This window comes from Pseudophryne corroboree, chromosome 4, assembly GCF_028390025.1.
Source record: "Pseudophryne corroboree isolate aPseCor3 chromosome 4, aPseCor3.hap2, whole genome shotgun sequence".
Classification (NCBI taxonomy): domain Eukaryota; kingdom Metazoa; phylum Chordata; class Amphibia; order Anura; family Myobatrachidae; genus Pseudophryne; species Pseudophryne corroboree.
In genome coordinates, this window is record NC_086447.1 from 26850807 (window position 1) to 26877696 (window position 26890).

The window sequence follows — 26890 nt, forward strand, 5'->3', positions numbered from 1 at the left end:
TATGATTGCATTTTTATTTGGCATTTCAACCAAAAATCCCTTGTTTTAAAATTCTAAAGATAACAGCATATTTCTGCCCAGTTTCGAACTGGGGACCTTTTGTGTTTTAGGCGAATGTGATAACCACTACAATACAGAAACTGACTTTTGAAGATCTCATCACTATGGAGTCGGGAAGTACCATTGGCAAACCGTTTTCTTAGAATTTGTTTTTCTAAACTTATTTTTCTATTTTCTAATAATTTCTATGCTATTTTTTCCACTTTGCATTTCAAGAGGACACATTCACTTATTAATAGTTCTGATCATTGTATTTAATAAAAAAATCTATTTTTAATGTATTTCTGACCAATTTTGAAGGGGAACCTTATGCATATTGGCTAAATGTGAATAATACTACTACACTACAGGTACTTCATGAATGCAACACCATCCAATATGCATGGTAGAAGGGAAATTGACTTTTGATATTCTGCAATATGATTTTTTGCTTGCTTTTTCATTGAGCAATGCAACAGTATATATTTATCAAAATATAAATTATTGAATTCAAAGTGTTTAGGTAACAAACTATGTTTCTGCCAATTTCGAACTGGGGACCTTTCACGTGTTAGGCAAACATGAAATCCCTACACTACAGATACTACATGAAAAATTTGCGACCATCATCCAATAAAAAATGATCTTTGACATTCAGTATGGCATGCTAAAATAAACTTTTTATCTGATTGTATTTTTATTGAGCATTTTACCCAAAAATTCATTGTTTTAAAATTCTAAAGCTAAAAGATTATTTCCGCCCAGTTTCGAACTGGGGACCTTTCGCGTGTTAGGCGAACGTGATAACCACTACACTACAGAAACTGACTCTCGTGTATCCCATCACTATCTAGTCTGGAAGTACAAATGACACATGCTTTTCTTAGAAATATAATTTTTTCTAAACTTTTTTTCCTATTTTCTAATAATTTTGACGCTATTTTTCCACTTTGCTTTTCAAGAGGACACATTCACTTATTATCAATTCTGATCATTGTATTTACTAAAAAAATCTTTTTTTAATGTATTTCTGACCAATTTTGAAGGGGGACCTTATGCATATTGGGTAAATGTGAATAACTCTACACTACAGGTACTTCATGAATGCAGCACCATCCAATATGCATGGTAGAAGGGAAATTGACTTTTGATATTCTGCAATATGATTTTTGCTTGCTTTTTCATTGAGCAATGCAACAGTAGATAGTTATCAAAATATAAATGATTGAATTCAAAGTGTTTAGGTAACAAAATATGTTTCTGCCCAGTTTCGAACTGGGGACCTTTCGCATGTGAGGCGAACGTGATAACCACTACACTACAGAAACTACATGGAAACAGCATCTCCCGCCATCCAATAAAAAATTATCTTTGACATACATTATGGCATTCTGAAATAAACTTTTTATATGATTGCATTTTTATTTGGCATTTCAACCAAAAATCCCTTGTTTTAAAATTCTAAAGATAACAGCATATTTCTGCCCAGTTTCGAACTGGGGACCTTTTGTGGTTTAGGCGAATGTGATAACCACTACAATACTGAAACTGACTTTTGAAGATCTCATCACTATGGAGTCGGGAAGTACCATTGGCAAACCGTTTTCTTAGAATTTGTTTTTCTAAACTTATTTTTCTATTTTCTAATAATTTCTATGCTATTTTTTCCACTTTGCATTTCAAGAGGACACATTCACTTATTAATAGTTCTGATCATTGTATTTAATAAAAAAATCTATTTTTAATGTATTTCTGACCAATTTTGAAGGGGAACCTTATGCATATTGGCTAAATGTGAATAATACTACTACACTACAGGTACTTCATGAATGCAACACCATCCAATATGCATGGTAGAAGGGAAATTGACTTTTGATATTCTGCAATATGATTTTTTGCTTGCTTTTTCATTGAGCAATGCAACAGTATATAGTTTCTGTAGTGTAGTGGTTATCACGTTCGCCTCACACGCGAAAGGTCCCCAGTTCGAAACTGGGCAGAAACATATTTTGTTACCTAAACACTTTGAATTCAATCATTTATATTTTGATAACTATCTACTGTTGCATTGTTTAATGAAAAAGCAAGCAAAAATCATACTGCAGAATATCAAAAGTCAATTTCCCTTCTACCATGCATATTGGATGGTGCTGCATTCATGATATTCTGCAATATGATTTTTTGCTTGCTTTTTCATTGAGCAATGCAACAGTATATATTTATCAAAATATAAATTATTGAATTCAAAGTGTTTAGGTAACAAAATATGTTTCTGCCAATTTCGAACTGGGGACCTTTCACGTGTGAGGCAAACATGAAATAACTACACTACAGATACTACATGAAAAATTTGCGACCATCATCCAATAAAAAATGATCTTTGACATTCAGTATGGCATGCTAAAATAAACTTTTTATCTGATTGTATTTTTATTGAGCATTTTACCCAAAAATTCATTGTTTTAAAATTCTAAAGCTAAAAGATTGTTTCTGCCGAGTTTCGAACTGGGGACCTTTGGCATGTTAGGCGAATGTGATAACCACTACACTACAGAAACTGACTCTCGTGTATCCCATCACTATCTAGTCTGGAAGTACAAATGACATGCTTTTCTTAGAAATATAATTTTTTCTAAACTTTTTTTCCTATTTTCTAATAATTTTGACGCTATTTTTCCACTTTGCATTTCAAGAGGACACATTCACTTATTATCAATTCTGATCATTGTATTTACTAAAAAAAATATTTTTTTAATGTATTTCTGACCAATTTTGAAGGGGGACCTTATGCATATTGGGTAAATGTGAATAACTCTACACTACAGGTACTTCATGAATGCAGCACCATCCAATATGCATGGTAGAAGGGAAATTGACTTTTGATATTCTGCAGTATGATTTTTGCTTGCTTTTTCATTGAGCAATGCAACAGTAGATAGTTATCAAAATATAAATGATTGAATTCAAAGTGTTTAGGTAACAAAATATGTTTCTGCCCAGTTTCGAACTGGGGACCTTGCGCGTGTGAGGCAAACGTGATAACCACTACACTACAGAAACTACATGTAAACAGCATCTCCCGCCATCCAATAAAAAATTATCTTTGACATACATTATGGCATTCTGAAATAAACTTTTTATATGATTGCATTTTTATTTGGCATTTCAACCAAAAATCCCTTGTTTTAAAATTCTAAAGATAACAGCATATTTCTGCCTAGTTTCGAACTGGGGACCTTTTGGGTTTTAGGCGAATGTGATAATCACTACAATACAGAAACTGACTTTTGAAGATCTCATCACTATGGAGTCGGGAAGTACCATTGGCAAACCGTTTTCATAGAATTTTTTTTTCTAAACTTATTTTTCTATTTTCTAATAATTTCTATGCTATTTTTTCCACTTTGCATTTCAAGAGGACACATTCACTTATTAATAGTTCTGATCATTGTATTTAATAAAAAAAATCTATTTTTAATGTATTTCTGACCAATTTTGTAGGGGAACCTTATGCATATTGGCTAAATGTGAATAATACTACACTACAGGTACTTCATGAATGCAACACCATCCAATATGCATGGTAGAAGGGAAATTGACTTTTGATATTCTACAATATGATTTTTTGCTTGCTTTTTCATTGAGCAATGCAACAGTATATAGTTATCAAAATATAAATTATTGAATTCAAAGTGTTTAGGTAACAAAATATGTTTCTGCCAATTTCGAACTGGGGACCTTTCACGTGTGAGGCAAACATGAAATCACTACACTACAGATACTACATGAAAAATTTGCGACCATCATCCAATAAAAAATGAACTTTGACATTCAGTATGGCATGCTAAAATAAACTTTTTATCTGATTGTATTTTTATTGAGCATTTTACCCAAATTTTCATTGTTTTAAAATTCTAAAGCTAAAATATTGTTTCTACCCAGTTTCGAACTGGAGACCTTTCGCGTGTTAGGCGAACGTGATAACCACTACACTACAGAAACTGACTCTCGTGTATCACATCCCTATCTAGTCTGGAAGTACAAATGGCACATGCTTTTCTTAGAAATATAATTTTTTCTAAACTTTTTTTCCTATTTTCTAATAATTTTGATGCTATTTTTCCACTTTGCATTTCAAGAGGACACATTCACTTATTATCAATTCTGATCATTGTATTTACTAAAAAAATCTTTTTTTAATGTATTTCTGACCAATTTTGAAGGGGAACCTTATGCATATTGGGTAAATGTGAATAACTCTACACTACAGGTACTTCATGAATGCAACACCATCCAATATGCATGGTAGAAGGGAAATTGACTTTTGATATTCTGCAATATGATTTTTGCTTGCTTTTTCATTGAGCAATGCAACAGTAGATAGTTATCAAAATATAAATTATTGAATTCAAAGTATTTAGGTAACAAAATATGTTTCTGCCCAGTTTCGAACTGGGGACCTTTCGCGTGTGAGGCAAACGTGATAACCACTACACTACAGAAACTACATGGAAACAGCATCTCCCGCCATCCAATAAAAAATGATCTTTGACATACATTATGGCATTCTGAAATAAACTTTTTATATGATTGCATTTTTATTTGGCATTGCAACCAAAAATCCCTTGTTTTAAAATTCTAAAGATAACAGCATATTTCTGCCCAGTTTCGAACTGGGGACCTTTTGTGTTTTAGGCGAATGTGATAACCACTACAATACAGAAACTGACTTTTGAAGATCTCATCACTATGGAGTCGGGAAGTACCATTGGCAAACCGTTTTCTTAGAATTTTTTTTTCTAAACTTATTTTTCTATTTTCTAATAATTTCTATGCTATTTTTTCCACTTTGCATTTCAAGAGGACACATTCACTTATTAACAGTTCTGATCATTGTATTTAATAAAAAAATCTATTTTTAATGTATTTCTGACCAATTTTAAAGGGGGACCTTATGCATATTGGCTAAATGTGAATAATACTACACTACAGGTACTTCATGAATGCAACACCATCCAATATGCATGGTAGAAGGGAAATTGACTTTTGATATTCTGCAATATGATTTTTTGCTTGCTTTTTCATTGAGCAATGCAACAGTATATAGTTATCAAAATATAAATTATTGAATTCAAAGTGTTTAGGTAACAAAATATGTTTCTGCCAATTTCGAACTGGGGACCTTTCATGTGTGAGGCAAACATGAAATCACTACACTACAGATACTACATGAAAAATTTGCGACCATCATCCAATAAAAAATGATCTTTGACATTCAGTATGGCATGCTAAAATAAACTTTTTATCTGATTGTATTTTTATTGAGCATTTTACCCAAAAATTCATTGTTTTAAAATTCTAAAGCTAAAAGATTGTTTCTGCCCAGTTTCGAACTGGGGACCTTTTGCGTGTTAGGCGAACGTGATAACCACTACACTACAGAAACTGACTCTCGTGTATCACATCCCTATCTAGTCTGGAAGTACAAATGACACATGCTTTTCTTAGAAATATATTTTTTCTAAACTTTTTTTCCTATTTTCTAATTATTTTGACGCTATTTTTCCACTTTGCATTTCAAGAGGACACATTCACTTATTATCAATTCTGATCATTGTATTTACTAAAAAAATCTTTTTTTAATGTATTTCTGACCAATTTTGAAGGGGGACCTTATGCATATTGGGTAAATGTGAATAACTCTACACTACAGGTACTTCATGAATGCCACACCATCCAATATGCATGGTAGAAGGGAAATTAACTTTTGATATTCTGCAATATGATTTTTGCTTGCTTTTTCATTGTGCAATGCAACAGTAGATAGTTATTAAAATATAAATTATTGAATTCAAAGTGTTTAGGTAACAAAATATGTTTCTGCCAATTTCGAACTGGGGACCTTTCACGTGTGAGGCAAACATGAAATCACTACACTACAGATACTACATGAAAAAGTTGCGACCATCATCCAATAAAAAATGATCTTTGACATTCAGTACGGCATGCTAAAATAAACTTTTTATCTGATTGTATTTTTATTGAGCATTTAACCCAAAAAATCATTGTTTTAAAATTCTAAAGCTAAAAGATTGTTTCTGCCTAGTTTCGAACTAGGGACCTTTCGCGTGTTAGGCGAACGTGATAACCACTACACTACAGAAACTGACTCTCATGGATTCCATCACTATCTAGTCTGGAAGTACAAATGACACATGCTTTTCTTAGAAATATAATTTTTTCTAAACTTTTTTTCCTATTTTCTAATAATTTTGACGCTATTTTTCCACTTTGCTTTTCAAGAGGACACATTCACTTATTATCAATTCTGATCATTGTATTTACTAAAAAAATCTTTTTTTAATGTATTTCTGACCAATTTTGAAGGGGGACCTTATGCATATTGGGTAAATGTGAATAACTCTACACTACAGGTACTTCATGAATGCAACACCATCCAATATGCATGGTAGAAGGGAAATTGACTTTTGATATTCTTCAATATGATTTTTGCTTGCTTTTTCATTGAGCAATGCAACAGTAGATAGTTATCAAAATGTAAATTATTGAATTCAAAGTGTTTAGGTAACAAAATATATTTCTGCCCAGTTTCGAACTGGGGACCTTTCGCGTGTGAGGCGAACGTGATAACCACTACACTACAGAAACTACATGGTAACAGTATCTCCCGCCATCCAATAAAAAATGATCTTTGACATACATTATGGCATTCTGAAATTAACTTTTTATATGATTGCATTTTTATTTGGCATTTCAACCAAAAATCCCTTGCTTTAAAATTCTAAAGATAACAGCATATTTCTGCCCAGTTTCGAACTGGGGACCTTTTGTGTTTTAGGCGAATGTGATAACCACTATAATACAGAAACTGACTTTTGAATATCTCATCACTATGGAGTCGGGAAGTACCATTGGCAAACCGTTTTCTTAGAAAAAACATTTCTAAACTTATTTTTCTATTTTCTAATAATTTCTATGCTATTTTTTCCACTTTGCATTTCAAAAGGACACATTCACTTATTAATAGTTCTGATCATTGTATTTAATAAAAAAATCTATTTTTAATGTATTTCTGACCAATTTTGAAGGGGAACCTTATGCATACTGGCTAAATGTGAATAATACTACACTACAGGTACTTCATGAATGCAACTCCATCCAATATGCATGGTAGAAGGGAAATTGACTTTTGATATTCTGCAATATGATTTTTTGCTTGCTTTTTCATTAAGCAATGCAATAGTAAATAGTTATCAAAATATAAATTATTGAATTCAAAGTGTTTAGGTAACAAAATATGTTTCTGCCAATTTCGAACTGGGGACCTTTCACGTGTGAGGCAAACATGAAATCACTACACTACAGATACGACATGAAAAATTTGCGACCATCATCCAATAAAAAATGATCTTTGACATTCAGTATGGCATGCTAAAATAAACTTTTTATCTGATTGTATTTTTATTGAGCATTTTACCCAAAAAATCATTGTTTTAAAATTCTAAAGCTAAAAGATTGTTTCTGCCCAGTTTCGAACTGGGGACCTTTCGCTTGTTAGGCAAACGTGATAACCACTACACTACAGAAACTGACTCTCATGGATTCCATCACTATCTAGTCTGGAAGTACAAATGACACATGCTTTTCTTAGAAATATAATTTTTTCTAAACTTTTTTCCTATTTTCTAATAATTTTGACGCTATTTTTCCACTTTGCATTTCAAGAGGACACATTCACTTATTATCAATTCTGATCATTGTATTTACTAAAAAAAATATTTTTTTAATGTATTTCTGATCAATTTTGAAGGGGGACCTTATGCATATTGGGTAAATGTGAATAACTCTACACTACAGGTACTTCATGAATGCAACACCATCCAATATGCATGGTAGAAGGGAAATTGACTTTTGATATTCTGCAATATGATTTTTTGCTTGCTTTTTCATTGAGCAATGCAACAGTAGATAGTTATCAAAATATAAATTATTGAATTCAAAGTGTTTAGGTAACAAAATATGTTTCTGCCCAGTTTCGAACTGGGGACTTTTCGCGTGTGAGGCGAACGTGATAAGCACTACACTGCAGAAACTACATGGAAACAGCATCTCCCGCCATCCAATAAACAATTATCTTTAACATACATTATGGCATTCTGAAATAAACTTTTTATATGATTGCATTTTTATTTGGCATTTCAACCAAAAATCCCTTGTTTTAAAATTCTAAAGATAACAGCATATTTCTGCCCAGTTTCGAACTGGTGACCTTTTGTGTTTTAGGCGAATGTGATAACCACTACAATACAGAAACGGACTTTTGAAGTTCTCATCACTATGGAGTCGGGAAGTACCATTGGCAAACCGTTTTCTTAGAATTTTTTTTCTAAACTTATTTTTCTATTTTCTAATAATTTCCATGCTATTTTTTCCACTTTGCATTTCAAGAGGACACATTCACTTATTAATAGTTCTGATCATTGTATTTAATAAAAAAAATCTATTTTTAATGTATTTCTGACCAATTTTGAAGGGGAACCTTATGCATATTGGCTAAATGTGAATAATACTACACTACAGGTACTTCATGAATGCAACACCATCCAATATGCATGGTAGAAGGGAAATTAACTTTTGATATTCTGCAATATGATTTTTTGCTTGCATTTTCATTGAGCAATGCAACAGTATATAGTTATCAAAATATAAATTATTGAATTCAAAGTGTTTAGGTAACAAAATATGTTTCTGCCAATTCCGAACTGGGGACCTTTCACGTATGGGGCAAACATGAAATCACTACACTACAGATACTACATGAAAAATTTGCGACCATCATCCAATAAAAAATGATCATTGACATTCAGTATGGCATGCTAAAATAAACTTTTTATCTGATTGTATTTTTATTGAGCATTTTACCCAAAAATTAATTGTTTTAAAATTCTAAAGCTAAAAGATTGTTTCTGCCCAGTTTCGAACTGGGGACCTTTCGCATGTTAGGAGAACGTGATAACCACTACACTACAGAAACTGACGATCGTGAATCCCATCACTATCTAGTCTGGAAGTACAAATGACACATGCTTTTCTTAGAAATATAATTTTTTCTAAAGTTTTTTCCTATTTTCTAATAATTTTGATGCTATTTTTCCACTTTGCTTTTCAAGAGGACACATTCACTTATTATCAATTCTGATCATTGTATTTACTAAAAAAATCTTTTTTTAATGTATTTCTGACCAATTTTGAAGGGGGACCTTATGCATATTGGGTAAATGTGAATAACTCTACACTACAGGTACTTCATGAATGCAACACCATCCAATATGCATGGTAGAAGGGAAATTGACTTTTGATATTCTGCAATATGATCTTTGCTTGCTTTTTCATTGAGCAATGCAACAGTAGATAGTTATCAAAATATAAATTATTGAATTCAAAGTGTTTAGGTAACAAAATATGTTTCTGCCCAGTTTCGAACTGGGAACCTTTCGCGTGTGAGGCAAACGAGATAACCACTACACTACAGAAACTACATGTAAACAACATCTCCCGCCATCCAATAAAAAATGATCTTTGACATACATTATGGCATTCTGAAATAAACTTTTTATATGATTGCATTTTTATTTGGCATTTCAACCAAAAATCCCTTGTTTTAAAATTCTAAAGATAACAGCATATTTCTGCACAGTTTCGAACTGGGGACCTTTTGTGTTTTAGGTGAATGTGATAACCACTACAATACAGAAACTGACTTTTGAAGATCTCATCACTATGGAGTCGGGAAGTACCATTGGCAAACCGTTTTCTTAGAATTTCTTTTTCTAAACTTATTTTTCTATTTTCTAATAATTTCTATGCTATTTTTTCCACTTTGCATTTCAAGAGGACACATTCACTTATTAATAGTTCTGATCATTGTATTTAATAAAAAAATCTATTTTTAATGTATTTCTGACCAATTTTGAAGGGGAACCTTATGCATATTGGCTAAATGTGAATAATACTACACTACAGGTACTTCATGAATGCAACACCATCCAATATGCATGGTAGAAGGGAAATTGACTTTTGATATTCTGCAATATGATTTTTTGCTTGCTTTTTCATTAAGCAATGCAACAGTAAATAGTAGAGATGAGCGGGTTCGGTTCCTCGGAAACCGAACCCGCCCGAACTTCATGTTTTTTTACACGGGTCCGAGCGACTCGGATCTTCCCGCCTTGCTCGGTTAACCCGAGCGCGCCCGAACGTCATCATCCCGCTGTCGGATTCTCGCGAGGCTCGTATTCTATCGCGAGACTCGGATTCTATATAAGGAGCCGCGCGTCGCCGCCATTTTCACACGTGCATTGAGATTCATAGGGAGAGGACGTGGCTGGCGTCCTCTCCGTTTATAGAGAAGAGAGTGAGACTAGAGTAGAGAGAGACACAGTAGTAATTTTGGGGAGCATTAGGAGGAGTACTACTACTTGCTGAAGTGATAGATAGATAGTGTGACTGTATAATGTATATCTGACTTGTGGGGGAGACACTGACAGTGGGGAGCAGTTAGAGTCTGAGAGCAGGACTCAGGAGTACATATAACGTACAGTGCACACTTTTGCTGCCAGAGTGCCACACTGCCATTGTGACCACACTGACCACCAGTATAATATATATTGTGATTGTCTGCTTAGGAGTACTACTTGCAAGTTGCTGATAGTGTGACCAGTGACCTGACCACCAGTTTAATAATCACCACCAGTTTAATATATATATATATAATTGTATATAATATATATATAATATTGTATACCACCTACCCGTTTTTTTTTTCTTTCTTCTTCTTTATACATACTACTATAGTAGCTTACTGTAGCAGTCTGCAGTGCTGCTGAGCTGACAGTGTCCAGCAGGTCCGTCATCAGTCATTACATAATAAATATATATACCTGTCCGGCTGCAGTACTAGTGATATTATATATATATATATATATATTAATTTCATCTCATTATCATCCAGTCTATATTAGCAGCAGACACAGTACGGTAGTCCACGGCTGTAGCTACCTCTGTGTCGGCAGTCGCTGGTCCATCCATAATTGTATACCACCTACCCGTGTTTTTTTTTTTCTTTCTTCTTGATACATACTACTATAGTAGCTTACTGTAGCAGTCTGCGGTGCTGCTGAGCTGACAGTGTCCAGCAGGTCCGTCATCAGTCATTACATAATAAATATATATACCTGTCCGGCTGCAGTACTAGTGATATTATATATATATATTAATTTCATCTCATTATCATCCAGTCTATATTAGCAGCAGACACAGTACAGTAGTCCACGGCTGTAGCTACCTCTGTGTCGGCAGTCGCTGGTCCATCCATAATTGTATACCACCTACCCGTGTTTTTTTTTCTTTCTTCTTGATACATACTACTATAGTAGCTTACTGTAGCAGTCTGCGGTGCTGCTGAGCTGACAGTGTCCAGCAGGTCCGTCATCAGTCATTACATAATAAATGTATATACCTGTCCGGCTGCAGTACTAGTGATATTATATATATATATATATATATATTAATTTCATCTCATTATCATCCAGTCTATATTAGCAGCAGACACAGTACGGTAGTCCATGGCTGTAGCTACCTCTGTGTCGGCAGTCACTGGTCCATCCATAATTGTATACCACCTACCCGTGTTTTTTTTTTTCTTCTTGATACATACTACTATAGTAGCTTACTGTAGCAGTCTGCGGTGCTGCTGAGCTGACAGTGTCCAGCAGGTCCGTCATTAGTCATTACATAATAAATATATATACCTGTCCGGCTGCAGTACTAGTGATATTATATATATATATTAATTTCATCTCATTATCATCCAGTCTATATTAGCAGCAGACACAGTACGGTAGTCCATGGCTGTAGCTACCTCTGTGTCGGCAGTCGCTGGTCCATCCATAATTGTATACCACCTACCCGTGTTTTTTTTTTTCTTTCTTCTTGATACATACTACTATAGTAGCTTACTGTAGCAGTCTGCGGTGCTGCTGAGCTGACAGTGTCCAGCAGGTCCGTCATCAGTCATTATATAATAAATATATATACCTGTCCGGCTGCAGTACTAGTGATATTATATATATATATATATATATATTAATTTCATCTCATTATCATCCAGTCTATATTAGCAGCAGACACAGTACGGTAGTCCACGGCTGTAGCTACCTCTGTGTCGGCAGTCGCTGGTCCATCCATAAGTATACTAGTATCCATCCATCTCCATTGTTTACCTGAGGTGCCTTTTAGTTGTGCCTATTAAAATATGGAGAACAAAAATGTTGAGGTTCCAAAATTAGGGAAAGATCAAGATCCACTTCCACCTTGTGCTGAAGCTGCTGCCACTAGTCATGGCCGAGACGATGAAATGCCAGCAACGTCGTCTGCCAAGGCCGATGCCCAATGTCATAGTACAGAGCATGTAAAATCCAAAACACCAAATATCAGTAAAAAAAGGACTCCAAAATCTAAAATAAAATTGTCGGAGGAGAAGCGTAAACTTGCCAATATGCCATTTACCACACGGAGTGGCAAGGAACGGCTGAGGCCCTGGCCTATGTTCATGGCTAGTGGTTCAGCTTCACATGAGGATGGAAGCACTCAGCCTCTCGCTAGAAAAATGAAAAGACTCAAGCTGGCAAAAGCACCGCAAAGAACTGTGCGTTCTTCGAAATCCCAAATCCACAAGGAGAGTCCAATTGTGTCGTTTGCGATGCCTGACCTTCCCAACACTGGACGTGAAGAGCATGTGCCTTCCACCATTTGCACGCCCCCTGCAAGTGCTGGAAGGAGCACCCACAGTCCAGTTCCTGATAGTCAGATTGAAGATGTCAGTGTTGAAGTACACCAGGATGAGGAGGATATGGGTGTTGCTGGCGCTGGGGAGGAAATTGACCAGGAGGATTCTGATGGTGAGGTGGTTTGTTTAAGTCAGGCACCCGGGGAGACACCTGTTGTCCGTGGGAGGAATAGGGCCGTTGACATGCCTGGTGAAAATACCAAAAAAAATCAGCTCTTCGGTGTGGAAGTATTTCACCAGAAATGCGGACAACATTTGTCAAGCCGTGTGTTGCCTTTGTCAAGCTGTAATAAGTAGGGGTAAGGATGTTAACCACCTCGGAACATCCTCCCTTATACGTCACCTGCAGCGCATTCATAATAAGTCAGTGACAAGTTCAAAAACTTTGGGCGACAGCAGAAGCAGTCCACTGACCAGTAAATCCCTTCCTCTTGTAACCAAGCTCACGCAAACCACCCCACCAACTCCCTCAGTGTCAATTTCCTCCTTCCCCAGGAATGCCAATAGTCCTGCAGGCCATGTCACTGGCAATTCTGACGAGTCCTCTCCTGCCTGGGATTCCTCCGATGCATCCTTGCGTGTAACGCCTACTGCTGCTGGCGCTGCTGTTGTTGCTGCTGGGAGTCGATGGTCATCCCAGAGGGGAAGTCGTAAGCCCACTTTTACTACTTCCACCAAGCAATTGACTGTCCAACAGTCCTTTGCGAGGAAGATGAAATATCACAGCAGTCATCCTGTTGCAAAGCGGATAACTGAGGCCTTGACAACTATGTTGGTGTTAGACGTGCGTCCGGTATCAGCCGTTAGTTCACAGGGAACTAGACAATTTGTTGAGGTAGTGTGCCCCCGTTACCAAATACCATCTAGGTTCCACTTCTCTAGGCAGGCGATACCGAGAATGTACACGGACGTCAGAAAAAGACTCACCAGTGTCCTAAAAAATGCAGTTGTACCCAATGTCCACTTAACCACGGACATGTGGACAAGTGGAGCAGGGCAGGGTCAGGACTATATGACTGTGACAGCCCACTGGGTAGATGTATGGACGCCCGCCGCAAGAACAGCAGCGGCGGCACCAGTAGCAGCATCTCGCAAACGCCAACTCTTTCCTAGGCAGGCTACGCTTTGTATCACCGGTTTCCAGAATACGCACACAGCTGAAAACCTCTTACGGCAACTGAGGAAGATCATCGCGGAATGGCTTACCCCAATTGGACTCTCCTGTGGATTTGTGGCATCGGACAACGCCAGCAATATTGTGTGTGCATTAAATATGGGCAAATTCCAGCACGTCCCATGTTTTGCACATACCTTGAATTTGGTGGTGCAGAATTTTTTAAAAAACGACAGGGGCGTGCAAGAGATGCTGTCGGTGGCCAGAAGAATTGCGGGACACTTTCGGAGGACAGGCACCACGTACAGAAGACTGGAGCACCACCAAAAACGCCTGAACCTGCCCTGCCATCATCTGAAGCAAGAAGTGGTAACGAGGTGGAATTCAACCCTATATATGCTTCAGAGGTTGGAGGAGCAGCAAAAGGCCATTCAAGCCTATACAATTGAGCACGATATAGGAGGTGGAATGTACCTGTCTCAAGCGCAGTGGAGAATGATTTCAACGTTGTGCAAGGTTCTGCAACCTTTTGAACTTGCCACACGTGAAGTCAGTTCAGACACTGCCAGCCTGAGTCAGGTCATTACCCTCATCAGGCTTTTGCAGAAGAAGCTGGAGACATTGAAGGAGGAGCTAACACAGAGCGATTCCGCTAGGCATGTGGGACTTGTGGATGGAGCCCTTAATTCGCTTAACAAGGATTCAAGGGTGGTCAATCTGTTGAAATCAGAGCACTACATTTTGGCCACCGTGCTCGATCCTAGATTTAAAACCTACCTTGGATCTCTCTTTCCGGCAGACACAAGCCTGCTGGGGTTCAAAGACCTGCTGGTGACAAAATTGTCAAGTCAAGCGGAACGCGACCTGTCAACATCTCCTCCTTCACATTCTCCCGCAACTGGGGGTGCGAGGAAAAGGCTCAGAATTCCAAGCCCACCCGCTGGCGGTGATGCAGGGCAGTCTGGAACGACTGCTGATGCTGACATCTGGTCCGGACTGAAGGACCTGACAACGATTACGGACATGTCGTCTACTGTCACTGCATATGATTCTCTCCCCATTGAAAGAATGGTGGAGGATTATATGAGTGACCGCATCCAAGTAGGCACGTCAGACAGTCCGTACTTATACTGGCAGGAAAAAGAGGCAATTTGAAGGCCCTTGCACAAACTGGCTTTATTCTACCTAAGTTGCCCTCCCACAAGTGTGTACTCCGAAAGAGTGTTTAGTGCCGCCGCTCACCTTGTCAGCAATCGGCGTACGAGGTTACTTCCAGAAAATGTGGAGAAGATGATGTTCATTAAAATGAATTATAATCAATTCCTCCGTGGAGACATTGACCAGCAGCAATTGCCTCCACAAAGTAGTACACAGGGAGCTGAGATGGAGGATTCCAGTGGGGACGAATTGATAATCTGTGAGGAGCGGGATGTACACGGTGATATATCGGAGGATGATGATGAGGTGGACATCTTGCCTCTGTAGAGCCAGTTTGTGCAAGGAGAGATTAATTGCTTCTTTTTCGGTGGGGGTCCAAACCAACCCGTCATTTCAGTCACAGTCGTGTGGCAGACCCTGTCACTGAAATGATGGGTTGGTTAAAGTGTGCATGTCCTGTTTATACAACATAAGGGTGGGTGGGAGGGCCCAAGGACAATTCCATCTTGCACCTCTTTTTTCTTTCATTTTTATTTGCGTCATGTGCTGTTTGGGGAGTGTTTTTTGGAAGGGCCATCCTGCGTGCCACTGCAGTGCCACTCCTAGATGGGCCAGGTGTTTGTGTCGGCCACTAGGGTCGCTTATCTTACTCACACAGCTACCTCATTGCGCCTCTTTTTTTCTTCTTTGCGTCATGTGCTGTTTGGGGAGTGTTTTTTGGAAGAGCCATCCTGCGTGACACTGCAGTGCCACTCCTAGATGGGCCAGGTGTTTGTGTCGGCCACTAGGGTCGCTTATCTTACTCACACAGCTACCTCATTGCGCCTCTTTTTTTCTTTGCGTCATGTGCTGTTTGGGGAGTGTTTTTTGGAAGGGCCATCCTGCGTGCCACTGCAGTGCCACTCCTAGATGGGCCAGGTGTTTGTGTCGGCCACTAGGGTCGCTTATCTTACTCACACAGCTACCTCATTGCGCCTCTTTTTTTCTTCTTTACGTCATGTGCTGTTTGGGGAGTGTTTTTTGGAAGGGCCATCCTGCGTGACACTGCAGTGCCACTCCTAGATGGGCCAGGTGTTTGTGTCGGCCACTAGGGTCGCTTATCTTACTCACACAGCTACCTTATTGTGCCTCTTTTTTTCTTCTTTGCGTCATGTGCTGTTTGGGGAGTGTTTTTTGGAAGGGCCATCCTGCGTGACACTGCAGTGCCACTCCTAGATGGGCCAGGTGTTTGTGTCGGCCACTAGGGTCGCTTAGCTTAGTCATCCAGCGACCTCGGTGCAAATTTTAGGACTAAAAATAATATTGTGAGGTGTGAGGTATTCAGAATAGACTGAAAATGAGTGGAAATTATGGTTTTTGAGGTTAATAATACTTTGGGATCAAAATGACCCCCAAATTCTATGATTTAAGCTGTTTTTTAGTGTTTTTTGAAAAAAACACCCGAATCCAAAACACACCCGAATCTGACAAAAAAAATTCGGTGAGGTTTTGACAAAACGCGGTCGAACCCAAAACACGGCCGCGGAACCGAACCCAAAACCAAAACACAAAACCCGAAAAATTTCAAGTGCACATCTCTAGTAAATAGTTATCAAAATATAAATTATTGAATTCAAAGTGTTTAGGTAACAAAATATGTTTCTGCCAATTTCGAACTGGGGACCTTTCACGTGTGAGGCAAACATGAAATCACTACACTACAGATACTACATGAAAAATTTGCGACCATCATCCAATAAAAAATGATCTTTGACATTCAGTATGGCATGCTAAAATAAACTTTTTATCTGATTGTATTTTTATTGAGCATTTTACCCAAAAAATCATTGTTTTAAAATTCTAAAGCTAAAAGATTGTTTCTGCACAGTTTCGAACTGGGGACCTTTCGCATGTTTGGCAAACGTGATAACCACTACACTACAGAAACTGACTCTTGTGAATCCCATCACTATCTAGTCTGGAAGTACAAATGACCCTTTTTTTTTCTTAGAAATAGAATTTTTTCTAAACTTTTTTTCCTATTTTCTAATAAGTTTGACGCTATTTTTCCACTTTGCATTTCAAGAGGACACATTCACTTATTATCAATTCTGATCATTGTATTTACTAAAAAAACAACTTTTTTTAATGTATTTCTGATCAATTTTGAAGGGGGACCTTATGCATATTGGGTAAATGTGAATAACTCTACACTACAGGTACTTCATGAATGCAACACCATCCAATATGCATGGTAGAAGGGAAATTGACTTTTGATATTCTGCAATATGATTTTTGCTTTCTTTTTCATTGAGCAATGCAACAGTAGATAGTTATCAAAATATAAATTATTGAATTCAAAGTGTTTAGGTAACAAAATATATTTCTTCCCAGTTTCGAACTGGGGACCTTTCGCTTGTGAGGCGAACGTGATAACCACTACACTGCAGAAATTACATAGAAACAGCCTCTCCCGCCATCCAATAAAAAATGATCTTTGACATACATTATGGCATTCTGAAATAAACTTTTTATATGATTGCATTTTATTTGGCATTTCAACCAAAAATTCCTTTTTTTTAAATTCTAAAGATAACAGCATATTTCTGCCCAGTTTTGAACTGGGGACCTTTTGTGTTTTAGGCGAATGTGATAACCACTACAATACAGAAACTGACTTTTGAAGATCTCATCACTATGGAGTCGGGAAGTACCATTGGCAAACCGTTTTCTTAGAATTTTTTTTTCTAAACTTATTTTTCTATTTTCTAATAATTTCTATGCTATTTTTTCCACTTTGCATTTCAAGAGGACACATTCACTTATTAATAGTTCTGATCATTGTATTTAATAAAAAAATCTATTTTTAATGTATTTCTGACCAATTTTGAAGGGGAACCTTATGCATATTGGCTAAATGTGAATAATACTACACTACAGGTACTTCATGAATGCAACACCATCCAATATGCACGGTAGAAGGGAAATTAACTTTTGATATTCTGCAATATGATTTTTTGCTTGCTTTTTCATTGAGCAATGCAACAGTGTATAGTTATCAAAATATAAATTATTGAATTCAAAGTGTTTAGGTAACAAAATATGTTTCTGCCCAGTTTCGAACTGGGGACCTTTCACGTGTGAGGCAAACATAAAATCACTACACTACAGATACTACATGAAAAATTTGCGACCATCATCCATTAAAAAATGATCTTTGACATTCAGTATGGCATGCTAAAATAAACTTTTTATCTGATTGTATTTTTATTGAGCATTTTACCCAAAAATTCATTGTTTTAAAATTCTAAAGCTAAAAGATTGTTTCTGCCCAGTTTCGAACTGGGGACCTTTCGCATGTTAGGCGAACGTGATAACCACTACACTACAGAAACTGACTCTCGTGAATCTTATCACTATCTAGTCTGGAAGTACAAATGACACATGCTTTTCTTAGAAATATAATTTTTTATAAACTTTTTTTCCTATTTTCTAATATTTTTGACGCTTTTTTTCCACTTTGCTTTTCAAGAGGACACATTCACTTATTATCAATTCTGATCATTGTATTTACTAAAAAATCTTTTTTTATGTATTTCTGACCAATTTTGAAGGGGGACCTTATGCATATTGGGTAAATGTGAATAACTCTACATTACAGGTACTTCATGAATGCAACACCATCCAATATGCATGGTAAAAGGGAAATTGACTTTTGATATTCTGCAATATGATTTTTGCTTGCTTTTTCATTGAGCAATGCAACAGTAGATAGTTATCAAAATATAAATTATTGAATTCAAAGTGTTTAGGTAACAAAATATGTTTCTGCCCAGTTTCGAACTGGGGACCTTTCGCGCGTGAGGCGAACGTGATAACCACTACACTACAGAAACTACATGGAAACAGCATCTCCCGCCATCCAATAAAAAATGATCTTTGACATACATTATGGCATTCTGAAATAAACTTTTTATATGATTGCATTTTTATTTGGCATTTCAACCAAAAATCCCTTGTTTTAAAATTCTAAAGATAACAGCATATTTCTGCCCAGTTTCGAACTGGGGAACTTTTGTGTTTTAGGCGAATGTGATAACCACTACAATACAGAAACTGACTTTTGAATATCTCATCACTATGGAGTCGGGAAGTACCATTGGCAAACCGTTTTCTTAGAAAAAACTTTTCTAAACCTATTTTTCTATTTTCTAATAATTTCTATGCTATTTTTTCCACTTTGCATTTCAAGAGGACACATTCACTTATTAATAGTACTGTTCATTGTATTTAATAAAAAAATCTATTTTTAATGTATTTCTGACCAATTTTGAAGGGGAACCTTATGCATATTGGCTAAATGTGAATAATACTACACTACAGGTACTTCATGAATGCAACACCATCCAATATGCATGGTAGAAGGGAAATTGACTTTTGATATTCTGCAATATGATTTTTTGCTTGCTTTTTCATTAAGCAATGCAACAGTAAACAGTTATCAAAATATAAATTATTGAATTCAAAGTGTTTAGGTAACAAAATATGTTTCTGCCAATTTCGAACTGGGGACCTTTCACGTGTGAGGCAAACATGAAATCACTACACTACAGATACTACATGAAAAATTTGCGACCATCATCCAATAAAAAATGATCTTTGACATTCAGTATGGCATGCTAAAATAAACTTTTTATCTGATTGTATTTTTATTGAGCATTTTACCCAAAAAATCATTGTTTTAAAATTCTAAAGCTAAAAGATAGTTTCTGCCCAGTTTCGAACTGGGGACCTTTCGCATGTTGGGCAAACGTGATAACCACTACACTACAGAAACTGACTCTTGTGAATCCCATCACTATCTAGTCTGGAAGTACAAATGACACATGCTTTTCTTAGAAATATAATTTTTTCTAAACTTTTTTCCGATTTTCTAATAATTTTGACGCTATTTTTCCACTTTGCATTTCAAGAGGACACATTCACTTATTATCAATTCTGATCATTGTATTTACTAAAATAAAATATTTTTTTAATGTATTTCTGATCAATTTTGAAGGGGGACCTTATGCATATTGGGTAAATGTGAATAACTCTACACTACAGGTACTTCATGAATGCAACACCTTCCAATATGCATGGTAGAAGGGAAATTGACTTTTGATATTCTGCAATATGATTTTTGCTTGCTTTTTCATTGAGCAATGCAACAGTAGATAGTTATCAAAATATAAATTATTGAATTCAAAGTGTTTAGGTAACAAAATATGTTTCTGCCAAATTTCGAACTGGGGACCTTTCGCGTGTGAGGCGAACGTGATAATTAACTACACTACAGAAACTACATGGAAACAGCATCTCCCGCCATCCAATAAAAAATGATCTTTGACATACATTATGGCATTCTGAAATAAACTTTTTATATGATTGCATTTTTATTTGGCATTTCAACCAAAAATCCCTTGTTTTAAAATTCTAAAGATAACAGCATATTTCTGCCCAGTTTCGAACTGGGGACCTTTTGTGTTTTAGGCGAATGTGATAACCACTACAATACAGAAACTGACTTTTGAAGATCTCATCACTATGGAGTCGGGAAGTACCATTGGCAAACCGTTATCTTAGAATTTTTTTTTCTAAACTTATTTTTCTATTTTCTAATAATTTCTATGCTATTTTTTCCAATTTGCATTTCAAGAGGACACATTCACTTATTAATAGTTCTGATCATTGTATTTAATAAAAAAAATCTATTTTTAATGTATTTCTGACCAATTTTGAAGGGGAACCTTATGCATATTGGGTAAATGTGAATAACTCTACACTACAGGTACTTCATGAATGCAACACCATCCAATATGCATGGTAGAAGGGAAATTGACTTTTGATATTCTGCAATATGATTTTTGCTTGCTTTTTCATTGAGCAATGCAACAGTAGATAGTTATCAAAATATAAATTATTGAATTCAAAGTGTTTAGGTAACAAAATATGTTTCTGCCCAGTTTCAAACTGGGGACCTTTCGCATGTGAGGCGAACATGATAAGCACTACACTGCAGAAACTACATGAAAACAGCATCTCCCGCTATCCAATAAAAAATGATCTTTGAATTACATTATGGCATTCTGAAATAAACTTTTTATATGATTGTATTTTTATTTGGCATTTCAACCAAAAATCCCTTGTTTTAAAATTCTAAAGATAACAGCATATTTCTGCCCAGTTTCGAACTGGGGACCTTTTGTGTTTTAGGCGAATGTGATAACCACTACAATACAGAAACTGACTTTTGAAGATCTCATCACTATGGAGTCGGGAAGTACCATTGGCAAACCGTTTTCTTAGAATTTTTTTTTTTCTAAACTTATTTTTCTATTTTCTAATAATTTCTATGCTATTTTTTCCACTTTGCATCTCAAGAGGATACATTCACTTATTAATAGTTCTGATCATTGTATTTAATAAAAAAATCTATTTTTAATGTATTTCTGACCAATTTTGAAGGGGAACCTTATGCATATTGGCTAAATGTGAATAATACTACACTACAGGTACTTCATGAATGCAACACCATCCAATATGTATGGTAGAAGGGAAATTAACTTTTGATATTCTGCAATATGATTTTTTGCTTGCTTTTTCATTGAGCAATGCAACAGTATATAGTTATCAAAATATAAATTATTGAATTCAAAGTGTTTAGGTAACAAAATATGTTTCTGCCAATTTCGAACAGGGGACCTTTCACGTGTGAGGCAAACATGAAATCACTACACTACAGATACTACATGAAAAATTTGCGACCATCATCCAATAAAAAATTATCTTTGACATTCAGTATGGCATGCTAAAATAAACTTTTTATCTGATTGTATTTTTATTGAGCATTTTACCCAAAAATTCATTGTTTTAAAATTCTAAAGCTAAAAGATTGTTTCTGCCCAGTTTCGAACTGGGGACCTTTCGCATGTTAGGCGAACGTGATAACCACTACACTACAGAAACTGGCTCTCGTGAATCTTATCACTATCTAGTCTGGAAGTACAAATGACACATGCTTTTCTTAGAAATATAATTTTTTATAAACTTTTTTCCTATTTTCTAATAATTTTGACGCTATTTTTCCAATTAGCATTTCAAGAGGACACATTCACTTATTATCAATTCTGATCATTGTATTTACTAAAAAAAATATTTTTTTAATGTATTTCTGACCAATTTTGAAGGGGGACCTTATGCATATTGGGTAAATGTGAATAACTCTACACTACAGGTACTTCATGAATGCAACACCATCCAATATGCATGGTAGAAGGGAAATTGACTTTTGATATTCTGCAATATGATTTTTGCTTGCTTTTTCTTTGAGCAATGCAACAGTAGATAGTTATCAAAATATAAATTATTGAATTCAAAGTGTTTAGGTAACAAAATATGTTTCTGCCCAGTTTTGAACTGGGGACCTTTCACGTGTGAGGCGAACATGATAACCACTACACCACAGAAACTACATGGAAACCGCATCTCCCGCCATCCAATAAAAAATGATCTTTGACATACATTATGGCATTCTGAAATAAACTTTTTATATGATTGCATTTTAATTGGCATTTCAACCAAAAATCCCTTGTTTTAAAATTCTAAAGATAACAGCATATTTCTGCCCAGTTTCGAACTGGGGACCTTTTGTGTTTTAGGCGAATGTGATAACCACTACAATACAGAAACTGACTTTTGAAGATCTCATCACTATGGAGTCGGGAAGTACCATTGGCAAACCGTTATCTTAGAATTTTTTTTTCTAAACTTATTTTTCTATTTTCTAATAATTTCTATGCTATTTTTTCCAATTTGCATTTCAAGAGGACACATTCACTTATTAATAGTTCTGATCATTGTATTTAATAAAAAAAATCTATTTTTAATGTATTTCTGACCAATTTTGAAGGGGAACCTTATGCATATTGGGTAAATGTGAATAACTCTACACTACAGGTACTTCATGAATGCAACACCATCCAATATGCATGGTAGAAGGGAAATTGACTTTTGATATTCTGCAATATGATTTTTGCTTGCTTTTTCATTGAGCAATGCAACAGTAGATAGTTATCAAAATATAAATTATTGAATTCAAAGTGTTTAGGTAACAAAATATGTTTCTGCCCAGTTTCGAACTGGGGACCTTTCGCATGTGAGGCGAACATGATAAGCACTACACTGCAGAAACTACATGAAAACAGCATCTCCCGCCATCCAATAAAAAATGATCTTTGAATTACATTATGGCATTCTGAAATAAACTTTTTATATGATTGTATTTTTATTTGGCATTTCAACCAAAAATCCCTTGTTTTAAAATTCTAAAGATAACAGCATATTTCTGCCCAGTTTCGAACTGGGGACCTTTTGTGTTTTAGGCGAATGTGATAACCACTACAATACAGAAACTGACTTTTGAAGATCTCATCATTATGGAGTCGGGAAGTACCATTGGCAAACCGTTTTCTTAGAATTTTTTTTTTCTAAACTTATTTTTCTATTTTCTAATAATTTCTATGCTATTTTTTCCACTTTGCATCTCAAGAGGATACATTCACTTATTAATAGTTCTGATCATTGTATTTAATAAAAAAATCTTTTTTTAATGTATTTCTGACCAATTTTGAAGGGGAACCTTATGCATATTGGCTAAATGTGAATAATACTACACTACAGGTACTTCATGAATGCAACACCATCCAATATGTATGGTAGAAGGGAAATTAACTTTTGATATTCTGCAATATGATTTTTTGCTTGCTTTTTCATTGAGCAATGCAACAGTATATAGTTATCAAAATATAAATTATTGAATTCAAAGTGTTTAGGTAACAAAATATGTTTCTGCCAATTTCGAACAGGGGACCTTTCACGTGTGAGGCAAACATGAAATCACTACACTACAGATGCTACATGAAAAATTTGCGACCATCATCCAATAAAAAATTATCTTTGACATTCAGTATGGCATGCTAAAATAAACTTTTCATCTGATTGTATTTTTATTGAGCATTTTACCCAATAATTCATTGTTTTAAAATTCTAAAGCTAAAAGATTGTTTCTGCCCAGTTTCGAACTGGGGACTTTTCGCATGTTAGGCGAACGTGATAACCACTACAGTACAGAAACTGGCTCTCGTGAATCTTTTCACTATCTAGTCTGGAAGTACAAATGACACATGCTTTTCTTAGAAATATAATTTTTTATAAACTTTTTTCCTATTTTCTAATAATTTTGACGCTATTTTTCCAATTTGCATTTCAAGAGGACACATTCACTTATTATCAATTCTGATCATTGTATTTACTAAAAAAAAATATTTTTTTAATGTATTTCTGACCAATTTTGAAGGGGGACCTTATGCATATTGGGTAAATGTGAATAACTCTACACTACAGGTACTTCATGAATGCAACACCATCCAATATGCATGGTAGAAGGGAAATTGACTTTTGATATTCTGCAATATGATTTTTGCTTGCTTTTTCTTTGAGCAATGCAACAGTAGATAGTTATCAAAATATAAATTATTGAATTCAAAGTGTTTAGGTAACAAAATATGTTTCTGCCCAGTTTCGAACTGGGTACCTTTCACGTGTGAGGCGAACATGATAACCACTACACCACAGAAACTACATGGAAACCGCATCTCCCGCCATCCAATAAAAAATGATCTTTGACATACATTATGGCATTCTGAAATAAACTTTTTATATGATTGCATTTTTATTTGGCATTTCAACCAAAAATCCCTTGTTTTAAAATTCTAAAGATAACAGCATATTTCTGCCCAGTTTCGAACTGGGGACCTTTTGTGTTTTAGGCGAATGTGATAACCACTACAATACAGAAACTGACTTTTGAAGATCTCATCACTATGGAGTCGGGAAGTACCATTGGCAAACCGTTATCTTAGAATTTTTTTTTCTAAACTTATTTTTCTATTTTCTAATAATTTCTATGCTATTTTTTCCAATTTGCATTTCAAGAGGACACATTCACTTATTAATAGTTCTGATCATTGTATTTAATAAAAAAAAATCTATTTTTAATGTATTTCTGACCAATTTTGAAGGGGAACCTTATGCATATTGGGTAAATGTGAATAACTCTACACTACAGGTACTTCATGAATGCAACACCATCCAATATGCATGGTAGAAGGGAAATTGACTTTTGATATTCTGCAATATGATTTTTGCTTGCTTTTTCATTGAGCAATGCAACAGTAGATAGTTATCAAAATATAAATTATTGAATTCAAAGTGTTTAGGTAACAAAATATGTTTCTGCCCAGTTTCGAACTGGGGACCTTTCGCATGTGAGGCGAACATGATAAGCACTACACTGCAGAAACTACATGAAAACAGCATCTCCCGCCATCCAATAAAAAATGATCTTTGAATTACATTATGGCATTCTGAAATAAACTTTTTATATGATTGTATTTTTATTTGGCATTTCAACCAAAAATCCCTTGTTTTAAAATTCTAAAGATAACAGCATATTTCTGCCCAGTTTCGAACTGGGGACCTTTTGTGTTTTATGCGAATGTGATAACCACTACAATACAGAAACTGACTTTTGAAGATCTCATCACTATGGAGTCGGGAAGTACCATTGGCAAACCGTTTTCTTAGAATTTTTTTTTTCTAAACTTATTTTTCTATTTTCTAATAATTTCTATGCTATTTTTTCCACTTTGCATCTCAAGAGGATACATTCACTTATTAATAGTTCTGATCATTGTATTTAATAAAAAAATCTATTTTTAATGTATTTCTGACCAATTTTGAAGGGGAACCTTATGCATATTGGCTAAATGTGAATAATACTACACTATAGGTACTTCATGAATGCAACATCATCCAATATGTATGGTAGAAGGGAAATTAACTTTTGATATTCTGCAATATGATTTTTTGCTTGCTTTTTCATTGAGCAATGCAACAGTATATAGTTATCAAAATATAAATTATTGAATTCAAAGTGTTTAGGTAACAAAATATGTTTCTGCCAATTTCGAACAGGGGACCTTTCACGTGTGAGGCAAACATGAAATCACTACACTACAGATACTACATGAAAAATTTGCGACCATCATCCAATAAAAAATTATCTTTGACATTCAGTATGGCATGCTAAAATAAACTTTTCATCTGATTGTATTTTTATTGAGCATTTTACCCAATAATTCATTGTTTTAAAATTCTAAAGCTAAAAGATTGTTTCTGCCCAGTTTCGAACTGGGGACTTTTCGCATGTTAGGCGAACGTGATAACCACTACAGTACAGAAACTGGCTCTCGTGAATCTTTTCACTATCTAGTCTGGAAGTACAAATGACACATGCTTTTCTTAGAAATATAATTTTTTATAAACTTTTTTCCTATTTTCTAATAATTTTGACGCTATTTTTCCAATTTGCATTTCAAGAGGACACATTCACTTATTATCAATTCTGATCATTGTATTTACTAAAAAAAAATATTTTTTTAATGTATTTCTGACCAATTTTGAAGGGGGACCTTATGCATATTGGGTAAATGTGAATAACTCTACACTACAGGTACTTCATGAATGCAACACCATCCAATATGCATGGTAGAAGGGAAATTGACTTTTGATATTCTGCAATATGATTTTTGCTTGCTTTTTCTTTGAGCAATGCAACAGTAGATAGTTAT

The 26890-nt window shown here is 35.4% G+C and overlaps 22 non-coding genes across 22 annotated transcripts; 1 reads left to right on the forward strand and 21 right to left on the reverse strand.

Moving 5' to 3' along the window:
* Positions 1-791: 791 nt before the first annotated feature.
* Positions 792-864, reverse strand: TRNAV-AAC (transfer RNA valine (anticodon AAC)). Its single transcript has one exon. It is a non-coding gene; the product is annotated as a tRNA-Val (tRNA).
* A 430-nt stretch (positions 865-1294) lies between these two features.
* TRNAV-CAC (transfer RNA valine (anticodon CAC)) lies at positions 1295-1367 on the reverse strand. The gene has a single exon. It is a non-coding gene; the product is annotated as a tRNA-Val (tRNA).
* Positions 1368-1971: 604 nt separating this feature from the next.
* TRNAV-CAC (transfer RNA valine (anticodon CAC)) lies at positions 1972-2044 on the forward strand. The gene has a single exon. It is a non-coding gene; the product is annotated as a tRNA-Val (tRNA).
* Positions 2045-2524: 480 nt separating this feature from the next.
* TRNAV-AAC (transfer RNA valine (anticodon AAC)) lies at positions 2525-2597 on the reverse strand. The gene has a single exon. It is a non-coding gene; the product is annotated as a tRNA-Val (tRNA).
* Positions 2598-3026: 429 nt separating this feature from the next.
* Positions 3027-3099, reverse strand: TRNAV-CAC (transfer RNA valine (anticodon CAC)). Its single transcript has one exon. It is a non-coding gene; the product is annotated as a tRNA-Val (tRNA).
* An 869-nt stretch (positions 3100-3968) lies between these two features.
* Positions 3969-4041, reverse strand: TRNAV-AAC (transfer RNA valine (anticodon AAC)). The gene has a single exon. It is a non-coding gene; the product is annotated as a tRNA-Val (tRNA).
* A 430-nt stretch (positions 4042-4471) lies between these two features.
* TRNAV-CAC (transfer RNA valine (anticodon CAC)) lies at positions 4472-4544 on the reverse strand. The gene has a single exon. It is a non-coding gene; the product is annotated as a tRNA-Val (tRNA).
* Positions 4545-5412: 868 nt separating this feature from the next.
* Positions 5413-5485, reverse strand: TRNAV-AAC (transfer RNA valine (anticodon AAC)). The gene has a single exon. It is a non-coding gene; the product is annotated as a tRNA-Val (tRNA).
* A 647-nt stretch (positions 5486-6132) lies between these two features.
* On the reverse strand, positions 6133-6205 carry TRNAV-AAC (transfer RNA valine (anticodon AAC)). Its single transcript has one exon. It is a non-coding gene; the product is annotated as a tRNA-Val (tRNA).
* Positions 6206-6635: 430 nt separating this feature from the next.
* On the reverse strand, positions 6636-6708 carry TRNAV-CAC (transfer RNA valine (anticodon CAC)). The gene has a single exon. It is a non-coding gene; the product is annotated as a tRNA-Val (tRNA).
* An 868-nt stretch (positions 6709-7576) lies between these two features.
* Positions 7577-7649, reverse strand: TRNAV-AAC (transfer RNA valine (anticodon AAC)). The gene has a single exon. It is a non-coding gene; the product is annotated as a tRNA-Val (tRNA).
* A 1372-nt stretch (positions 7650-9021) lies between these two features.
* TRNAV-AAC (transfer RNA valine (anticodon AAC)) lies at positions 9022-9094 on the reverse strand. The gene has a single exon. It is a non-coding gene; the product is annotated as a tRNA-Val (tRNA).
* A 429-nt stretch (positions 9095-9523) lies between these two features.
* Positions 9524-9596, reverse strand: TRNAV-CAC (transfer RNA valine (anticodon CAC)). Its single transcript has one exon. It is a non-coding gene; the product is annotated as a tRNA-Val (tRNA).
* Positions 9597-17539: 7943 nt separating this feature from the next.
* On the reverse strand, positions 17540-17612 carry TRNAV-CAC (transfer RNA valine (anticodon CAC)). Its single transcript has one exon. It is a non-coding gene; the product is annotated as a tRNA-Val (tRNA).
* An 868-nt stretch (positions 17613-18480) lies between these two features.
* Positions 18481-18553, reverse strand: TRNAV-AAC (transfer RNA valine (anticodon AAC)). Its single transcript has one exon. It is a non-coding gene; the product is annotated as a tRNA-Val (tRNA).
* A 428-nt stretch (positions 18554-18981) lies between these two features.
* TRNAV-CAC (transfer RNA valine (anticodon CAC)) lies at positions 18982-19054 on the reverse strand. The gene has a single exon. It is a non-coding gene; the product is annotated as a tRNA-Val (tRNA).
* Positions 19055-19922: 868 nt separating this feature from the next.
* Positions 19923-19995, reverse strand: TRNAV-AAC (transfer RNA valine (anticodon AAC)). Its single transcript has one exon. It is a non-coding gene; the product is annotated as a tRNA-Val (tRNA).
* A 2098-nt stretch (positions 19996-22093) lies between these two features.
* Positions 22094-22166, reverse strand: TRNAV-AAC (transfer RNA valine (anticodon AAC)). Its single transcript has one exon. It is a non-coding gene; the product is annotated as a tRNA-Val (tRNA).
* Positions 22167-22596: 430 nt separating this feature from the next.
* Positions 22597-22669, reverse strand: TRNAV-CAC (transfer RNA valine (anticodon CAC)). The gene has a single exon. It is a non-coding gene; the product is annotated as a tRNA-Val (tRNA).
* Positions 22670-24260: 1591 nt separating this feature from the next.
* Positions 24261-24333, reverse strand: TRNAV-AAC (transfer RNA valine (anticodon AAC)). The gene has a single exon. It is a non-coding gene; the product is annotated as a tRNA-Val (tRNA).
* A 431-nt stretch (positions 24334-24764) lies between these two features.
* Positions 24765-24837, reverse strand: TRNAV-CAC (transfer RNA valine (anticodon CAC)). Its single transcript has one exon. It is a non-coding gene; the product is annotated as a tRNA-Val (tRNA).
* Positions 24838-26430: 1593 nt separating this feature from the next.
* On the reverse strand, positions 26431-26503 carry TRNAV-AAC (transfer RNA valine (anticodon AAC)). Its single transcript has one exon. It is a non-coding gene; the product is annotated as a tRNA-Val (tRNA).
* Between the last annotated feature and the right edge of the window lie 387 nt (positions 26504-26890).